The following is a 20,195-nucleotide window of genomic DNA, read 5'->3' as shown; positions in this document are numbered from 1 at the left end:
GAGGATAATCATACCTTCATCACTGAGGTCTAAGCCAAATGTTCCTGTCTACTTTGAGGCCACAGTTCCTACAAACATGAAAATATCTCTCAATGACTCTCTTTAGAACAAAACATACTCCTGTGTGTGTTCATTGTAGAGCAGCAGTTATAGCTGTTAAGACTAACAGTGTCAATTATCCTGCTAGGGTCACAACTTCTTTATTGGCCTGTTTGTATGCCATAGCAAGGAACCCCATATAATGGCATGGCAATTATAGCTTAAGTTTAATAAAACTCTTTGAAACATTGCCTTTCAACTATGTAAAATTTGCAAGAGTTGGCATTATGGATATCACCTGATTTCTCTAAGGGTAGGACTTAGTAATTTAATTTAAAATTTAAAAAAAGAAGAAAAGAAGGGGGGAAGGGAAGAGGCAGGAAAGAGAGGGAGTGGGGAGGGAGAGAAGGAAGGAAGGAAGGAAAGGAGGAAAGAGGGAAGAGAGGGGAGGGGAGGGGAGGGAGGGAGGGAAAAGGGGAAGGGAAAAGGAAGGGAAGGGAAGGGAGAAAAGGAAAGGAGGCATGAAGGAAAGAAGGAAGGAAGAAACTGCTGATTGTCATCAACAATGATTACACAGATTCCAACTAAAAATGTTTGCTTATTTTGTTTACTTTAATAGACTTTATAAAAGATACTCAAAATTATATCCTGTAGAATACTGCCTCACTTAAAAAATTTCTTTTTCCCATAGAGAATATTTGATAATCTATTACTTGTTTTAAAATACAAATTAGCGAGAACATTTACAATCTATTTTATGTCAAAACAATGAAGAGATTAATAAGTAAGAAACTGAGGTATTATTTATCATGAAATAAGGGAACTAGAAAGGAAAGCCTAGGACTTTCTATTTTTATAAAAGTGTGCTCATTTATTCTGAAGAAAAAGTGTTTTTCTGAATGAAAATTTGGGGAGAGTTGAATTGGATTTAGGTACATTAATGGCAACATATATATATGTGAGTATGTGTTTACATATATACACAAATACACAACACACACATATTAGAAAGAGACTCACATGTACATTTTTTCTCTGTATACATACATGTTTGTCACTGTACACAAATATATACTTACACCCACATATATGACTGAGATAAAGACTACTGAAGGACCACACAACTTTCTGTTAGTATGCTGAAGAGTTTACAGAGAAATTTAGGAGAGAGTGACTCATGGAGGAAAATCTGCTATCATTGATTTCAACTTTTAGCAGAAAGCCAGAACCATAGATGTCACATGCTTTGATAAATTAATGTACATTTGCTCATGGCAGTTACGTTTTTGCAGTTTTTTTCTATCATAATTATTCTGATTTATCTAGAAATAAAAAAATCAAACATTTAACACAATCTCTAATAGGATAATTTGAATTACTTAAATTGTGCCTGGTTGAGGAGAGTGAAATGATGAGGGGCCCTAAGTTTCATGCTGTATGCTTCTATATTTTAAGTTCCTTATATTAATCCTGTATTGATTTTTGTAAATCTAAAAGAAAAATGGATAAAATCTTTCACAGTAGCCATCCCAAATGAAAACTACTTTTAAAAATATAAAGACATTAATCTAAGTGAATTCATGCATAAAAGGTATAATAATCAGTTTAGAAATACAGTAATGACAGTGTGAGACTCTGTCTCAAAAAAATACTGTAGCTTATGTTTTTTAGCCTCTTACATCTACATAGCTTGCTTACATTTCTTGAGTTGTTCATTTTATTGTGAATGTTCTTTACAAAAATGTCATTACAGTCAATATTCTCTATCTATAAAGGGAAATATCTGTTGGATTATTTAGTGAAGTAATTCAAACTTGGCCTTTTGGCAGACTAAATCAGATTGCATATGAATACATTTTAGTAATGCCTAACAAAAACATAATTCTTAGAAATTATTATTCCAAAGAAATAAAGCATATGAATGAGGAAAATATTTACTATGAAGAAAAAAATTGAACCTATTTTTTTCATTAAGGTAAAAACCAACAAAATGTGAAACAATGAAGATTTATAACACAGCACCAAATGCTGAAGTGGATAAATGAATCAATTTAGCCAGCATTTTACCTAGATCACATTAAGGTTCATATTCATCAATAACATTCAATACACGTAAGATAAACCGTAACTTGAAAAAGATATTTTCTATGTGTGTCTGGGAAAACTAAACAAAAGAAACTGTTGCTTCACTCGGAAAGTAGGACAAATGTATCATACATTCATTCTCTGTCAAAATTGACATTTGAAATAACCTACAATCCTAAACTGTGTTCCTTTAGTCTCCTTTTATACTTTTTGTGTGAATGGATGAATTAATACTGCTAAATTCATGAATTCAGAGAACATGGGATGATTTTCATGCTGACTGCATGATTTTAATTTTATTTAATATAAGTCTGTTGAAATGTTTAACATATTTTGCGAGCAAATTTTAGGTCAGTGTCTCCAATTATTCAACCATGTCCTTAACCCCATTTCACATGGTTACCATTATCCAGGAGCTTGACGGCAAATCATAGGCTGCACTGTACACAGTAATCAGGGGAGGTTTCCTGAACTATAAATTTACCTCTTAAGTGATAACTATTTTATAACTGTCTGTAAGAAAGAAAAAGAGAGGCAGCCAGAATCAAACACTGAATATCATATTTCCACGAAATTTTAAGGATTCTGATTTTATAATATTAAAATATTCCAGATAAATGAATAATATCTTCATATCATTCATTGTGACTTCTTTGTTCTGAAGTTCTTTAATATAGCCATTCACAAGACATTTTAGGAAACTCACTCTGCCATTCATTTGTCTATCATTTATATATTTTTACTGAGCAATTACTATGTATTTTAAGAACTAAAGAAGCAAATGGAGATGGCCCCAGCCATTTTAATAAAGTGTTGCTTAGGAAAAGGTAATTGTGCTACGAGCTATCAAAGGTACTAACTGTGTAAGTAGGGAAAGATGGGAAGAAGCTATTAATTTAGATTGAGTATAAGTGAGTGATTTGGTTTCACTCTGTGTCCCCGCTCAAATCTTACCTTGAATTGTAATCCCCATAATATTCATGTGTGGGAGGTGAATGGATCATATGGGCAGTTTCCCCCATGCTGTTCTCATCATAGTGAGTCCTCACAAGATTTGCTGGTTTTATGTGTTTGACAGTTCCTCCTTCACACACACTCTCTCTCACCTGCCACCATGTAAGATTTTGCCTGCTTCCCCTTCCACCATGAGTGTAAGTTTCCTGAGGCTTCCCCAGCCATGCGGAACTGTGAGTCAATTCAACCTCTTTCATTTACAAATTACCCAGTCTTGGGCAGTTCTTTATATCAATGTGAGAATGGACCAATACAGTAAGGGACCATCTGAGGAAGTAAATAATGTTAAAACCAGGACTAAAGAAAAAGTAATAGTTGTCTAGGGCAGTGTTACAATGCCATCCCTAGCAGCATGGACACCTAGGATACTGAGTATGTTTAACCGGAACATAACTTAATGGGAGTTCTATTAATAAGGATACAACAGGTGGGAGGCTTCTGTTTAGAAGATAACTAGTAATTATTAACTTTCGTATACTCTATGGTGTAATACCCTTCAAATTTGAGGGTCATTAACTTTATTTTATTTTATTTTATTTTTTTTTTAATTTTTTTTTTTTTTTTGGAGACGGAGTCTCGCTCTGTCACCCAGGCTGGAGTGCAGTGGCCGGATCTCAGCTCACTGCAAGCTCCACCTCCGGGGTTTATGCCATTCTCCTGCCTCAGCCTCCCGAGTAGCTGGGACTACAGGCTCCCGCCACCTCGCCCGGCTAGTTTTTCGTATTTTTTAGTAGAGACGGGGTTTCACCGTTTAGCCAGGATGGTCTCGATCTCCTGACCTTGTGATCCGCCCGTCTCGGCCTCCCAAAGTGCTGGGATTACAGGCGTTAGCCACCGCGCCCGGCCCATTAACTTTATTTTAGTTCTTGTCATAGTCATTTTCATAGTATTATTTTTATGCATTTGAATTTTCCTTATGGTTTCATTACTTTTTATTTTATAATGAACTCGAATATTCATGGAACATAATATCTGTGAATGTGTTACAGAAAGCTGTTTGCTTTCTTGTAACATTCTAAAAGATATATATCATACTCTGGAAATTGTTAATATGTACTTAATTAATGTTAATTTAGTACATCTTTCTATAAAACTAAAGGGACCTAAAGAAAAAGTAAAAATTATCTAGAGAGACATTTAATGAAGGGGGTCAGCATGTATAGAGTCTGATGAGTAGAAAAGGACGGAGAGTGTTTTAGGAACTGAAGGAACACAGGATGCTGTGAACATAAAGAACAAGTATGAAAATGATACAAGATAAGGTTGGAGAGGTTGTCAGGAGCTGATCATGCAGGGCATTTTTAGATCCCATTTTTCTTAGTAAAATAGAAAACCTTTGAAAGTAAAGTAGGGTAACAATAGATTTATATTTTTAAAAGATCATGGCAGTATAGAGAATATAATGAAGGGAGCAGAAAGGAAAAGCAGAGTGTGTCATTTAGGGAGAGAATTGCAGACGCAGTGGTGGGGGTTGATGGCATATTCTATGATGCTGAAATGGAGGGATGAGAAAGATTTTGGAAGCCGACTTCGGAGACTCTGGTGACATATTGAATTTTGGTAATGATGGGTGTGAACAGGAAGTGACCTAAGTTTCTGCCTAAGTAACAGAGTGGATAGGGACTTCGAAGACTGAAGGAGGAGAGAGATTTGGCAGGTAAGATTAAGCACTGAGTTTTTGCATGTGTTAAATTTGAAATTTGTGTCAGACATCCAAATGACAAAAATCTGTTGGTTATGTAAAGCTTGATCTGAGAAGATAATTTTGGTTGAGAAACAGAAATTTTGGGAGTGGTGAAGTATAAATAGGATTTAAAGCTGTGGATATATGTATTACACACCGACTTTATAAAAACTTCCTGGGTTCAATGTTCTTACAGTAATTGGGGGGAAAATAACATGCTTACGTAGAAAGTTAATTCTGGACTAAATGAAACTTACTGTAGCACATTACGGATTGCTGGTTGCTTGTTAGGACTGCATCTGTTTCAAATAACAGAAAGTTCTCCTACTGTGCTTTTAAAAGGTAGGGGCTAAATTGCCCCATACCACAAAATGTCAGGGACAAGTAAATTTAAGGCTAATACTATGGCTGAAGGGCCTGATTAGGACACATGATTTTCTGGCTTCCCACTTCATCATATGTCAAAATATAAGCCTTTAAAACTGTGCTTCTCAAATCAAGGTTATCAGATGGTTGTTGGAACTGTAGGTGTCCTGTCTGCATTTCTTTCCATAATTACTTGGAAAGCAGCATTACAAGGCCGCCCTTAACTGCACTGAAGACTGGGATACCAAGTATGTTTAAATGGAACATGGCTAAATTGGAGTTCTATCCATAAGAATAAAAGGGGAGCAGGGCTTCTATTGAGAAAATAACTAGTAATCACTAATTTTGATATGCTCTATGATACAATACCCTTCAAATTTGAGAGTCATTATTTAATTTTATTTTAGTTTAATAGTCATTTTCATAATACTATTTTTACTCATTTGAATTTTCCTCATGGTTTCATTACTTTTTATTTTATAATGAACTGGAATCTTCATGGAACATAGTATCTCTAAATATGTTAGAGAAAGCTGTTACTTTTTATAACATTCTAAAATATATATACCACATTCTAGCAATTGTTAATATGTACTTAGTAAATGTGACTTTAGTATATCTTCAAAACTAAAAACGATTTAAACTTCCAATGGTGATTAAACAAATTAACATGAATAATTTCAGAGTATAATCTGAAATAATTTAAATAAATAAAACACACCTATATATTGACCTAGAGAGACAACCATAACACCAAATTAAGTAAAGAAAAGTAAGCAACAGATTAGGCCAAAGTAAACCTGGGTAAGCAAAGATTTTCTGTAAAAGGCCAGACAGTAAATTTTTTAGGCTTCACAGCCCTGTGTTTAGTCAAAACTACTCAACCTTTTCCTATTATGAAGGCAGCCATAGGCAATATGTAAATGAATGAGGGTCATGGTGTTCTAATAAAGCTTTATTTATAAAAACTACATTTAGCCTATAGGTGGTCATTCGCCAGCCCTCAGTATAGAGGAGAATGATTCAAAAAACAGCAAATTTTTTAGATATACTTGTTGATAAAAGATAGAGAAAAGAAAATTGGTTTTCCTTTGCAATGAAGAATTAAATGAGCTCAGCAAAAAGAGTGGGGAGTGAGGAAATTGAATTTTTAATTACTTACTTTATATAAAATTTAAATAATAAGATATTTTTACTTCTACATTCATATTTTACAAACAAAAAGCTCTTTAAAAATGAAAGTATACTTTTTAAAGCTAAACTTATGACTTTACTTGAAATTAACTGATAGAATAAAATCAGCTGTTACATCATGGCAACAAACTACTACTAGTCTTATCTTGCCTATAAACCCAATTATCTTAATGTCAAATGATTATTTTAATTCATTTTCATCTGGTATTTTCACTTTCATTTTGTATTTTTCTTCTAAATCCATTGAATACTCACAAATTTACACTTTTATTATTGACCATTTATTTTCCTAATACAGTGGCTTTTGTTATTCAACATCTACAATATGACAAGCACTTTGCATTCCTTTACTTAATCCTCACATAACCCTATAACCTAGGCACTCTTATTCCACTAGTACCAACAGAGAACATGGAGTTTACATGTTAAGTAACTTGCCAAAGAAAACCTAGCTATAAAGAAAGAAAAGCAGATATCTGAGACCAGAGCAGTATGACTCCAAAATACATTCTGTCTCTCATGTTTTTCTCTCACAATGATACTTTTGCTTGGACAAATCACTCAATCCTAGATCATACAGTTATACAAATTATGCTATTCATTTTCCCTCTTAGTTCCCACAATGACTCTTAAAAGCAGGTCCTGCTCTGTTTCCTCCATCTTCTCTACCTTCATGCTGAGACATATCCTTGCTTCTACTTCACAGAGAAAATAGGGACTGTCAGGTGAGATTTGCTAAAACTTTCTGCTTACCTTCACCTGAACATTATATTGGCACCTGCATTCAATTTTACCTCTTTTCATTTTGACTTCGTTTTTCCTAAAGTTAATTCTTCCATTTCCATTTGTATTCTGGCTCTAACTACTAGGGAAGTTACTTTTTTCTTTCTCCCCCTGCTGGCCCTCACCTCTAAGGCTTGGGACAGGTGACACAGTTTTAGATGAAAATTATAGCCTTGTAAAACAAATTCTTAGCTTCTCCAAGTCTAGCATAAAAAGGAATGGGCAGAACATAGCAACCCTCACTGAAGAGGAGTGCTATTCCTACTGAAAGTCACATAACGAAATCAATGTAGTTTTTGCTCGTCATTAAAATTCACTGATCCTATGTTAATTCACTTTGGATAATGGTCTTCAGCTGCATCCATGTTGCTGCAAAGGACATGACTTCACTTCTTTTCAGGGCTGCATAGTATTCCCTGGAGTATATGTATCACATTTTCTTTATCCATTCCACTGTTGATAGGCATCTAGGTTGATTACATGTCTCAGGTATTGCAAATAGTGCTGCAACGAGCATACAAATGAATGTGTCTTTTTGACAGAATGATCTGGAGGGTGGGAGGTGGGCATGGGTTGGAAAACTACCCATCCGATACTGTGCTCACTACCTGTGTGACAGGATCATCTATGCCCCCAACCTCAGTGACTTTCAATTTTCTCATGTAACAAACCTGCACATGTACCCTCTGAACCTAACAAAAAAGTCAGACAAAAAAATCCACTGACAATGCAGTTGATGATAGATAATGTTTTACTGAAGGTAGGGTGCTGACAGAAATGTAAATGCAATATGTACACGAGAGGCGGATATGGATACAACTTTTTATAGAAGATTATGATCAAATTGGTGGTCTTATTAATTGTAGTTTTTTGTGTTGCTTTATGTTTTAATTTTTTGACTGAAGCTTTCTTTCTGAATTTAAAGGCTCTTATTTTACTGCGTTTTGTCATAGAATCCGTCTTTAGCCTTTGCCTCTGTTACATGGTTACGAGAATAAGATGGCCTGAAAAAATTCCCTAATTTTGAAAGATCGGTGAAATAAGCCTAATCCTGAGCATTTCTTAGAAGAAAATCTGCCATGGGAATTTATAAATGATTTATAAATTTACAAATGAGAATCCAGCTCCTTTTTATTTGGATCCTGGATAAATTTCTCCTCTAGATTATCATGGTGGACAGGAGGGAGGACTAGATTGCAGCTCCGACTTGGATGAATAGAGCAGCTTGCAGAGGCTTGCATGTGAATTTTAGCTCTAGATCAACTGTAAGAACAAACAGCAATCCTGAGAGGACCCACAAACCTTCTGAAGGAAGCAGACTGCTCCTGCAGGACCCGGGAGATCACCCCGCCAAATACTGTGAGTTCCCCAACTGCAGAAGAGGGACAGGGAGATCCTCCTCTCTCAAACACATACGCAAACACATACATAAGCCCACTGGAGAAACTGAAGATCTGTTTGAGGGAGAAGTTTCTGACCTTACCTGGAGCTGAAGGAATTTAGGGAGTCGAGTGAAATATCTGGGTAGAGGAAGCAGTGGGTAAGGCCCTGGGAGCTCGCAGCATCCCCAGGCAGGTCATTCCTGCCTGGCACCACAGCGATCCATCGAGAAGAGTGGCCAGAGGAGCTGGGGGGTGGGGAACACTACAGGGAGAAGGAAATCTCCAGCTGAACTCTGTAACAATTTGAACGGGGCGAGAAACCTCCTGGCCAGAACTCAGGGGAGGGCGCAAATTTGGTGAGCAGACTCCACAGGCACGGGAAGAACCCAGCCCTTTTCTTTCACAGCTGGGAGGCAGGTAGCCTGAGGCAAATTCTCAAGCCCCGCTTGCCCACAGCCTGGAAACAGACTCAGGGCTGTTAGTGAGGGATGCAGTGGGAACGAGACTGGTCCTTAGGTTTGCATGGGAACTGGGTGAAGTCTGTGACTGCCATCTTCCCCCACCCGCCTACCTGAAGCCTGAATAACTCAGCAGAGACAGCCATAATCCTCCTAGCTACACAAGTTCATTGACCTGGGAACCCCACCCCCATCTCCCACAGCAGCTCCAGGAGGACCTGCCCAAGCAGAGTCTGAGCTCAGTCATACCTATCCCTGCCCCCACCTGATAGTTCTTCCCTACCCACCCTGGTAGCAGAAAACAAAGGTCATATAATCTTGGGAGTTCTAGGGCCCAGCCCACCACTGGTTCCCCTCCATACTGCCACAGCTGATGCTTTCTGGAAAGTGCCACCTCCTGGCAGGAGGCTAACCAGCATAAAAATAGATCATTAAATCACCAACACGAAGAATCCTCAAAGAGTCCATTCACGCCCCTGCCACCTCCTTTGGAACAGGTGCTGGTATCCACAGCTGAGAGACCTATAGATGGTTCACATCACAGGACTCTGTGCAGACAACCCCCAGTACCAGCCGCGAGCCAGGTAGACTTGCTGGGTGGCTAGACCCAGAAGAGAGACAACAATTACTGCAGTTTGGCTCACAGGAAGCTACATCCATAGGAAAAGGGGAAGAATACTACAACAAGGAAACACCCCATGGGACAAAAGAATCTGAACAACAGCATTCACCCTAGACCTTCCCTCTGACAGAACCTATGCAGATGAGAAGGAACCAGAAAACTAACTCTGGTAATATGATAAAATGAGGCTCTTTAACATCCCTCAAAAACCACACTAGTTCACTAGAAATGGATTCAAACCAAGAAGAAATCCCTGATTTAACTGAAAAAGCATTCAGGAGGTTACTTATTAAGCTAATCATGGAGGCACCAGAGAAAAGTGAAGTCCAATGCAAGGAAATTCAAAAAATGATACAAGAAGTGAAGGAATAAATATTCAAGGAAATACGTGGCTTAAAAAAATTAAAAAATTCAGGAAACATTGGACACACTTACAGAAATGCAAAATGCTCTGGAAAATCTCAGCAATAGAATTGAACAAATAGAAAAAAGAAATTCAGAGCTCAAAGACAAGTTCTTCAAATTAACTCAATCCAACGAAGACAAAGAGAAAAGAGTAAGAAAATATGAACAAAGACTCCAAGAAGTCGGGGATTATGTTAAATAACCAAACCTAAGAATAATCAGTGTTTCTGAGGAAGGAAAGAAACCTAAAAGTTTGAAAAACCTGTTTGGGGGAATAATTGAGGAAAACGTCCCAGGCCTTGCTAGAGACCTAGAACATCCTAATACAAGAAGCACAAAGAACACCTGGAAATTAATCACAAAAAGGTCATTGCCTAGGCACATTGTCGTCAGGTTATCTAAAGTTAAGATGAAGGAAAGAATCTTAAGAGCTACGAGACAAAAGCACCAGGTAACCTATAAATGAAAACCTATCAGATTTAACAGCAGATTTCTCAGTAGAAACCTTACAAGCTAGAAGGGATTGGGGTCCTAACTTCAGCCTCCTCAAACAAAACAATTATCAGCCAAGAATTTTGCATCCGGTGAAACTAAACATCATATATTAAGAAAAGATACAGTCTCTTCGGTACAAACAAATGCTGAGAGAATTAGCCACTACCAAGCCACCATTACAAGAACTGCTAAAAGGAGCTCTAAATCTTGAAATGAATTCTGGAAACACAACAAAACAGAACCTCTTGAAAGCATAAATCACACAGGACTTATAAAACAAAAATACAAATTCAAAAGCAAAAACAAAACCCCCAAAAACCAAGGTACACGGGCAACAAATAGCACAATGAATGCAATAGTACCTCACATCTCAATACTAACATTGAATGTAAATGACCTAAATGCTCCATTTAAAGATACAGAACTGCAGAATACATAAGAACTCACCAACCAGCTTTCTTCTGCCTTCGGGAGACTAACCTCACACATAAGGACTCACATAAACTTAAAGTAAAGGGGTGGAAAAAGGTACTTCATGCAAATGAACACCAAAAGTGATCAAGTGTAGCTATTCTTATATCAGACAAAACAAATAGCACTTAAAAGAGACAAAGAGGAACATTATATAATGGTAAAAGGCCTTGTCCAACAGAAAACTATCACAAACCTAAATATATATGCACCTAACTCTGGAGCTCCCCAATTTATAAAACAATTACTAATAAACCTAATAAATGGGATAGACAGCAACACAGTAAGAGTGAAGAAATTATTCCACTGACAGCACTGGACAGGTGATCAAGACAGAAAGTCAACAAATAAACAATGGATTTAAACAATGGAACAAATGGGCTTAACAGAAGAGTTCACCCAACAACCACAAAATACACATTCTATTCAACAGTGCATGGAACTTTCTTCAAGATAGACCATATGATAGGCCATAAAATGAGTCTCAATAAATTTAAGAAAATTGAAATTGTATCAAACAGTCTCTCAGACCATAGCGGGATAAAACTGGAAATCAAGTCCAAAAGGAACTTTCAAAACCATGAAAATACATGGAAATTAAACTGCTCCTGAATTTGCATTAGGTCAAAAACGAAGTCAAGATGGAAACTAAAAACTTTTTACACTGAACAATAATGATGACACAACCTATCAAAACCTCTGGGATACAGCAAAGGCAGTGGTAAGAGGAAAGTTCATAGCCCTAAATGCCTACATCAAAAAGACTGAAAGAGCACAAACTGACGTGTGAAGGCCACACCTCAAGGAACTGGAGAAACAAGAACAAACCAAACCCAAACCCAGCAGAAGAAAGGAAATAACCAAGATCAGAGCAGAACTAAATGACATTGAAAACAAAATCAACACAAAGAATAAATGAAACAAAAAGCTAGTTCTTTGAAAAGATAAATAAAATTGATAGACATTAGCAAGACTAACCAAAAAAATAAGAGAGAAAATCCAAATAACCTCATTAAGAAAAGAAACAGGAGCTATTACAACTGACATCACTGAAATACAAAAGATCATTCAAGGCTCCTATGAACATCTTTATGCACATAAATTAGAAAACCTAGAAGAGATGGATAAATTCCTGGAAAAATAGAACCCTCCTAGCTGAAATCAGAAAGAATTAGATACCCTGAAGAGACCAGTAACAAGCACCAAGACTGAAATGGTAGTTAAAAAATTACCAAAAATAAAAAGCCCAGGACCAGATGGATTCACAGCAGAATTCTATGAGGCTTTCAATGAAGAACTGGTACCACTACTTTTGAAATTATTCCACAGGATAAAGAAGGAAGGAACCCTACCTAGTTCATTCTATGAATCCAGCATCACCCTAATACTGAAATCAGGAAAGGACATAACCAGAAAAGAAAACTGCAGACTCATATTCTTGATGAACATAGATGCTAAAATCCTTAACAAAATAGTAGCTAACTTTTAATCCAACAACATATCAAAAAACAATCCACCATGATCAAGTAGGTTTCATACTAGGGATCCATGGATGGTTTAACATAGGCAAGTCAATAAATATGATAGACCACATACACAGAATTAAAAACAAAAATCACATGATCATCTCAATAGATTCAGAAAAAGCATTCAACAAAATCCAGCATCACTTTATGATTAAAACTCTCAGCAAAATCGGCATACAAGGGACATACTTCAATGTAATAAAAGCCATCTATAACAAACCCACAGCCAACATAATACTGATTGGGGAAAAGTTGAATGCATTCCCTCTGAGAGCTGGAACAAGACAAGAATGCCCATTCTCACCATTCCTCTTCAACATAGTACTGAAGTCCTAGCCAGAGCAGTCAGACAAGAGAAAGAAATAAAGGACATCCAAATCGGTAAAGAAGAAGTCAAACTGTCCCTGTTTGCTGACACTATGATTGTTTACCTTGAAAACCCTAAAGACTCCTCCAGAAAGCTCCTAGAACTGATAAAAGAATTCATCAAAGTTTCTGGATACAAGGTTAATGTACACCAATCAGTATCTTTTCTATACACTAACAGTGACCAAGTGGAGAAACAAATAAACAGGTCAACCATTTTTACAATAGCTGCAAAAAAAAAAATTAAGTACTTAGGAATATACCTAACCAAAGAGTTGAGAGACCTCTACGAGGAAAACTACAAAACACTGCTGAAAGAAATCATAGATGACACAAACAAATGGAAACACAACCCATGCTCATGGATGGGTAGAATCAATATTGTGAAAATAACCATACTGCCAAAAGCAATCTACAAATTCAATGCAATCCCCATCAAAATACCATCATCATTCTTCACAGAATTAGAAAAAACAATTCTACAATTTATATGAAACCAAAAAAGAGCCCTCATAGTCAAAGCAAGACTAAGAAAAAAGAACAAATCTGGAGGCATCACACTACCTGAGTTCAAACTATACTATAATGCCATAGTCACCAAAACAGCATGGTACTGGTATAAAAACAGGCACATAAACCAATGGAACAGAATAGAGAACCCAGAAATAAAGCCAAATACTTACAGCCAACTGATCTTTGACAAACCAAACAAAAATACAGAATGGGAAAAGGACACCCTTTTCAACAAATGGTCCTGGGATAATTGGCTAGCCATATGGAAGAGAATGAAACTGGATCCTCATCTCTCACATTATACAAAAATCAACTCAAGATGAATCACAGACTTAAACCTAAGACCTGAAACTATAAACATTCCAGAAGATAACATTGGAAAAACCTTTCTAGACCTTGACTTAGGCAAGGATTTATTTACTGATCAAGAACCCAAAAGAAAATGCAATAAAAAGAAAGGCCAGACACAGTGGCTCACCCTGTAATCCCAGCACTTTGGGAGGTCGAGGCAGGCAGATCACTTGAGGTCAGGAGTTCTAGACCAGCCTAGCCAACATGGTGAAATCCCATCTCTACTAAAAATACAAAAATTAGCTGGGCATGCTGGCACATGCCTGTAATCCCAGCTACTTGGGAGGCTGAGGCAGGAGAATTGCTTGAACACGGGAGGTGGAGGTTACAGTGAGCTGAGATCGTACCATCTCAGAAAAAGCAAACCAAACAAAACAAAAGCAAAAATATGTAGTTGGGACTTCATTAAACTAAAGAGCTTTTCTTGGCAAAGGGAACAGTCAGCAGAGTAAACAGACAACCCACAGAGTGGGAGAAAATCTTCCCAACAAATACATTTGACAAAGGACTAATATCCAGAATCTGCAACAAACTCAAACAAATCAGTAAGAAAAAAACAGACAATCCTATCAAAAAGTTTGCTAAGGACATGAATAAATGATTCTCAAAAGAAGATATACAAATGTCTAAAAACCATGCAAAAATGCTCCACATCGCTAATGATTAGGGAAATGCAAATCAAAACTACAATGAGATACCACCTTACTCCTATAAGAATGGCAATAACCAAAAAGTCAAGAAACAGCAGATGTTGGCGTGGATGTGGTAATCAGGGCACACTTCTACACTGCTGGTGGGAATATAAACTAGTACAACCTCTATGGAAAGCAGTGTGGAAATTCCTTAAAGAACTAAAAGTAGAATTACCGTTTGATCCAGCAATCCCACTTCTAGGTATCTACCCAGAGGAAAATAAGTCATTATATGAAAAAGATCCTTGCACACTCATAGCAGCACAATTGGTAATTGCAAAATCATGGAACCAACCCAAATGCCCACCAATCAATGAGTGGATAAAAAAACTGTGGTATAGTTGTATGATGGAATACTATGCAACCATAAAAAGAAATGAATTAATGACATTTGCAGCAACATGGATGAGACTGGGTACTATTATTCTAAGTGAAGTAACTCAGGAATGGAAAAGCAAACATCGTATGTTCTCACTGACATGTGAGAGCTAAGCTATGAGGACGGAAAGGCATAAGAATGACACAACGGACTTTTGGGACTGGGGGGGAGAGTGGGAGGGGGGCAAGGGATAAACAACTAAAAATAGAGTGTAGTGTATACTACTCAGGTGATGGGTGCGCCGAAGTCTCACAAATCACCACTAAAGAACTTACTCATGTAACTAACTAACTAACTAAATAAATAAATAAATGGACAAATACCTGTCAGAAGTAATAGAGGCCACAGGACAAAGGAATGACATCTTTAAAGGTCTAAAAAAAAAAAAAAAAAAAAAAAAACTGTTATTCTAGAATTCTAAATCTAGTGAAATGTCTTTCAAATATAAAGGTGAAACAAAAATATTTTCAAAATAAAATAATCCTCTAAAAATGGATACATTTAATACTATTACATTGTCAGTTATGATGCAAGATTATCCAAATAAGTTAACCTTCAATATGTATTCAATTTTCTTAAACATTTTTGATAGTGATTTAATTCAACTTTGTATAAATAACAAGAATCTGTGTAAAATAACATTTCCAATACCAAAATAAAATTAATCCCATGATGTGATGGTTGGTAGGTGAGGATGTCTTTACCTCATTTTGATAGCTTGTCTAGGCATTATCTGCTTTTTGAATTACTAGGGCACGGAAGAGATTTTATGAAATTCTGATTTAGAAGGTCATGAACATTTTCCATATCACATCCTATGCATCAATCATTCAACACCCTCATCAAATTGCATTTTCCCCAAGATACCTTCAAAGCCACAAATAATCTCTTTCTCACTCTCCCCACATTGCAATTACTACCTCTCTTATAATAGTTGGCCATCTAAAACCTTTTGATTTCACATTAGTTACTTGGATATTTGGTATGACGTAAGAGTCATTTCCATATTTATCATGATGTCTAGTATAGTATCATATTTGTAGTAAATATTAAAAAGTGAAAATGATGACACTTAAAATATGTTCATTTGAGCATGTAAGCCTCAGATTTAAGTGTTCAGAGGAAGTCATTTCATTATGTTCTTTGAGCCCTTATCAGTTGATAAATTCAATCACAGAGGGAAAAATCCCTGATTCTAAGGAGTAATTTTGACAGTAGAATGAATACAGTTAAGTAGGTTTCAAACAAAATACATCTTGTTTGAAACCCATGTTGTATTTTGTTTGAAACCCTGTAAGAGACCTTTTATAAACATCTAAGTTTGTAGTTGCTTCAATAATAAAGATACTTTTTATTTAACGAGATTAGGTATACCAGCTTTACAAATAATTTACATTATTAAGATAGAGCTCAGCCTGAGATAAAATTAAAGTATTTAGAAATCTAATTATCAGCTGTCATTGGAGTGTGTCTGATCTGGAAACATTGTACACTTAAAAAAATGTAAGAGACGAAGTTCTAGGGAAAATCATGCTTGTATAGTTTTAAGGGCCTGAGTATGGATGCTGCTTCTTACCTCAGTTAACTTTAAGATGTGAAATGTTTCTGAAATGATTACTTACCTAGAGGTTAAAAGGTATAAACGCCATGCTGATATGAGGGTGGGTTTCCTGAATCTGAGATAATAGATTTTTAAGTGAAATATGGGCTTACAGGTATTCCCTGTTGTCACAAAAGATACTGTAAAAAGAAGACTGCGATTGAGATTATTACACTTCTCCAAAAGCCATTTTCCCCTACTTCTATATGATAGAGTGGAATAAGGATTGACTGTGCAGCTAATGTTCCATGACCTCTTTTCTGTCCAGATGTGGCCATGTGATTACATGCTGGGTAGCAGTATATGCATATAAATGATGTGTTTCCCTTCTAATGCATGGTCTTAAAATGAATGTGGATATACTTTCCCTTGTTTTCTTCATTCCTGCCACTCTAAGTATAGACTTCACAAAGAGCTGGGCCAGTCATTTGGACAAAATGTGAAGACAAGAGTTGAAGATGGTAACATCCCCACCAGCCTAGACAATCTACCTCTGTATTGTTAAATTAAAATATATGTAACTGATATAGTTTGGATATTTGTCCCCTGCAAATCTCATGTTGAAATGTCATCTGCAATGTGGAGATGAGGTCTAGTGGGAGGTACTGAATCATGGGGGGTGGATTTCTCATGAATAGCATAGTGCCATCCCCCTGGTGATGAATAAGTTTTCTTGCTCAGTTAGATTATGCAAGTTCTGGCTGTTTACAAAAGTCTGAACCGCCCCTTCTCTTCTCTTGCTTGTCTCTCGCCATGTGATGTGCTGGCTCCTCTTTTGCCTTCTGGCATGATTGTAAGCTCCCTGAGACTCTCACCAAATGCAAATGGCAGCACCATGCTTCCTGTACAGCTTACAGAACAGTGAGCCATCTAAACATTTTTTAAGTAAACTGCTCAACCTCAGCTATTTCATTATTACAATGCAAAAGTAGACTAATACAGGAACTAGTATTGACTTCAAATTTAGCATGTCAGACAACTAGAGAAAAAGGGACTGAGGACAAATAAAGCAGGAAAAATAGCACACAAAAGTGAAAAAATGAAAATCAGACTCTACCTTATATTACACACACACACAGAAACAGAGAGAGAGAGAGAGAGAAAGACACAGAGGGAGAGAAGAAGTAAAGATTTAAATGTAGAGCTGACAGTCTTAGTAAGCAAAAATAGACTATAGTAGTTAAACTTGAATTTCAGATAAATTTTTTGTATGGGTGTTTTCCAGGTGATAGTCGGGTCATAGTAACACTAAAAAGTTCTTTGTCATTTATCTGAAATCAAATATAACTCATGTCCGGTATTTTACCCAACCACTCTACTTAAATGTCAAAATAAAAATATTAAAACACAAGAAAATATATATGTTTTTAATTTAGACATTGGGAAGTTTTCATAAACCACACACAAAAAGCACTAACCTTAAAAGACTGATAAATCTGAATATTTTAAAGGTAAGAATTGACTGTGAAAACTTCAGCTAGAGTGAAGAAATAGAGCTAGAAAGTGGAAGGGGATACTTTCAATGGATATAACTCTCAAAAGTTTTAGTGTCCTAGTAAATGCTTATAAACACATAAGGAAAAGAATAAAAATGACCAAAAGTCATAAACAGTCATTAGACTAAAGAGGAAATATGTATGGCTAATAAAAATTTTAAAAAAATTCAATCTTAAAAGCAATCAGAAAAATGCTAATAAACACCAAAAGAAGTTAGTATTTTGTACTTATCAATTGACAAAATTGAAGCATTCTAAAAATACTAAGTCGTAGAGCAAATGTAAATCAATATATTTTTCAAATAATTGCTGATTTTCAGCAATCTGATGGAGAAAAAGTTTCTTAGTGTCTTAGTTTTTAAAATTCCAGGATTTGTGATTGAATTTGAGCATTTCTTCATATGTGTAAGGGCTGATAATACATACACGCACACACGCTATATATGTCTATTTATGTCTTTTTATTATCTCCATATTGTTCCTGGCAGGTCTTTGTTCTCAGAGCTCCCAAGATGGTGGCGGCTGCTGCCAAGATGGCAACCAGCCTTTTGTTCTCTGACTTGGGGTTCTTGGCCTCACGGATTCCAAGGAATGGAACCTAGGGCCATGCAGCGAGTGTTATAGCTCTATTAGAAGTCGTAGGTCACAGAAGAGAACCATGGAACCTAGTGACTAGTGATCAGCTCTATTATGACAAACCTGGGCACTTGGATGTGCAGGAACAATGGCAAGCCTTTAGCCCAGTCAGGAGCAGCAATGGGCACCTCATCTGGATCAGGAGCGCAGTGGACACCCTGCTGGATCTGGAGGGGTAGAAGTCAGCAGCGGGTCTGTGATGGCGGCAAACAGCAGTGGTGGACGGTGGACAGTGAGTGAAAGCTCAACTCCAACCGTAACAAACATGGACCAGAAGGGTGCAGTTGTAAAATTTAATAGAGTGAAAACAGAGCTCTCATACAATGGGAGAGGACCCAAAGGGGGTTGCTGCTCCCTGCTCCAGTGCCTGGGTTTATATCCTGATCATTGTCCCTCCCATTGTGCTCTCAGGTGATATATGATTTAACTATTTCATTACCTCCTGCTTTTAGCCTAATTTATATTTTAGTGAGGCCTCTTTACTACCTGATTGGTTGGGTGCGATCTGAGTTACAAGCTCCGGGTTTATAGGTAGGTGCGGTCACCTTCCCCAGCTAGGCTTAGGAATTCTTAGTCGGCCTAGGAAATCCAGCTAGTCCTGTCTCTCAATATGGCTTCTGGTTCTGTGCTTTCACTTTTGTTTTTATTAAATCATATGTATATTCACTGCCATTCAGTATGACTCTGAGGCTTAAAACCAAGCCTTTGCCACATTATTCTACACAGAACACAGAAATGTCTTTTATTCTGTTACCAATAAAAATGTTTTTATATTAATTAATTCCTTAAAAATGTATTCAATTATCACTGCACTACAGTATTTTGAAGAACAAACAAAATAAGAGCAACCCACATTGATCTGCCTTTTTCTACATTTCCAGCTTCAATTGGTGTCTTTCACTTTGCAACTTAAAACCAATGCCTTGTATTGTTGGTAAAATATTTACTGTTTCTCCAATTAGATTTCACGTTTATAGAATACCAGTACTCAACCTTTAAGTGCTTGAGATGCACATTTGACTAATGGAATTTTGTGTGTCAAACAGACAGGAATTACAATATAAACAAGTGTTTGAAAAATCAGTTTAGAGAATACCATACATATCTCGCTTAAGTATTGTGTTGTTCACTTGATTACCTTTCAGTGCTCTGCTACCTTTGAGTAAAACATAGCTTATTTGTACTGCATTTCCTTATGCATTCATGGAAGTATTTCCTGGTTCTTGCCTGGTATTATGCCTCACTTCTTATTTCCAGCAAGTTATATATTACTCTACTTCACCATATCCTGGTGTTTCTGGTTTTAGCAAACATTTACACATTTAAAAAATTTGACTTTACACTTGTGAAGGCTTCACAAATAAAATGAGTCTGACAAACTTAGGAAGTCAGAAAATCTATATTTTCTGGTCAGAATGACTTGCTAATAAACTGAATACTGGGGAGAAGGCAAAGAAAGAAGAAAAATAACCCTCTTAGAGATTATTTTATGTTTTCACTATTTTTGAGTTCAGCATTCTGAACAAGGTTATTTTTGAAATATTTTATGTCAAAGTTGCATGAAATCAGAAATCACATTTCAATGATTTATATGACACTGTCATGCAATAATATTTTAATTAGTTTTTTATTACCTAA

General features: G+C 36.5%; 1 long non-coding RNA gene across 3 annotated transcripts in view; it reads left to right on the top strand.

Annotated features, from left to right (window-relative positions):
• The first annotated feature begins 18,600 nt into the window (after positions 1-18,600).
• The window catches only part of LOC139357844 (uncharacterized), a 31,351-nt gene continuing 29,756 nt past the window's right edge, over positions 18,601-20,195 (top strand). The window contains exon 1 of one of the 3 annotated variants that reach the window (XR_011611721.1): positions 18,601-18,968. This is a non-coding gene — a long non-coding RNA (uncharacterized lncRNA). The remainder of the gene's footprint in view (positions 18,969-20,195) is intronic. The other 2 variants (XR_011611720.1, XR_011611719.1) reach the window with 2 other exon arrangements.

The sequence above is a fragment of the Macaca nemestrina genome, chromosome 13, assembly GCF_043159975.1.
Source record: "Macaca nemestrina isolate mMacNem1 chromosome 13, mMacNem.hap1, whole genome shotgun sequence".
NCBI lineage: Eukaryota > Metazoa > Chordata > Mammalia > Primates > Cercopithecidae > Macaca > Macaca nemestrina.
Note: the sequence above shows the minus strand (reverse complement) of the source record. Positions and strands in the feature narration are given on the sequence as shown.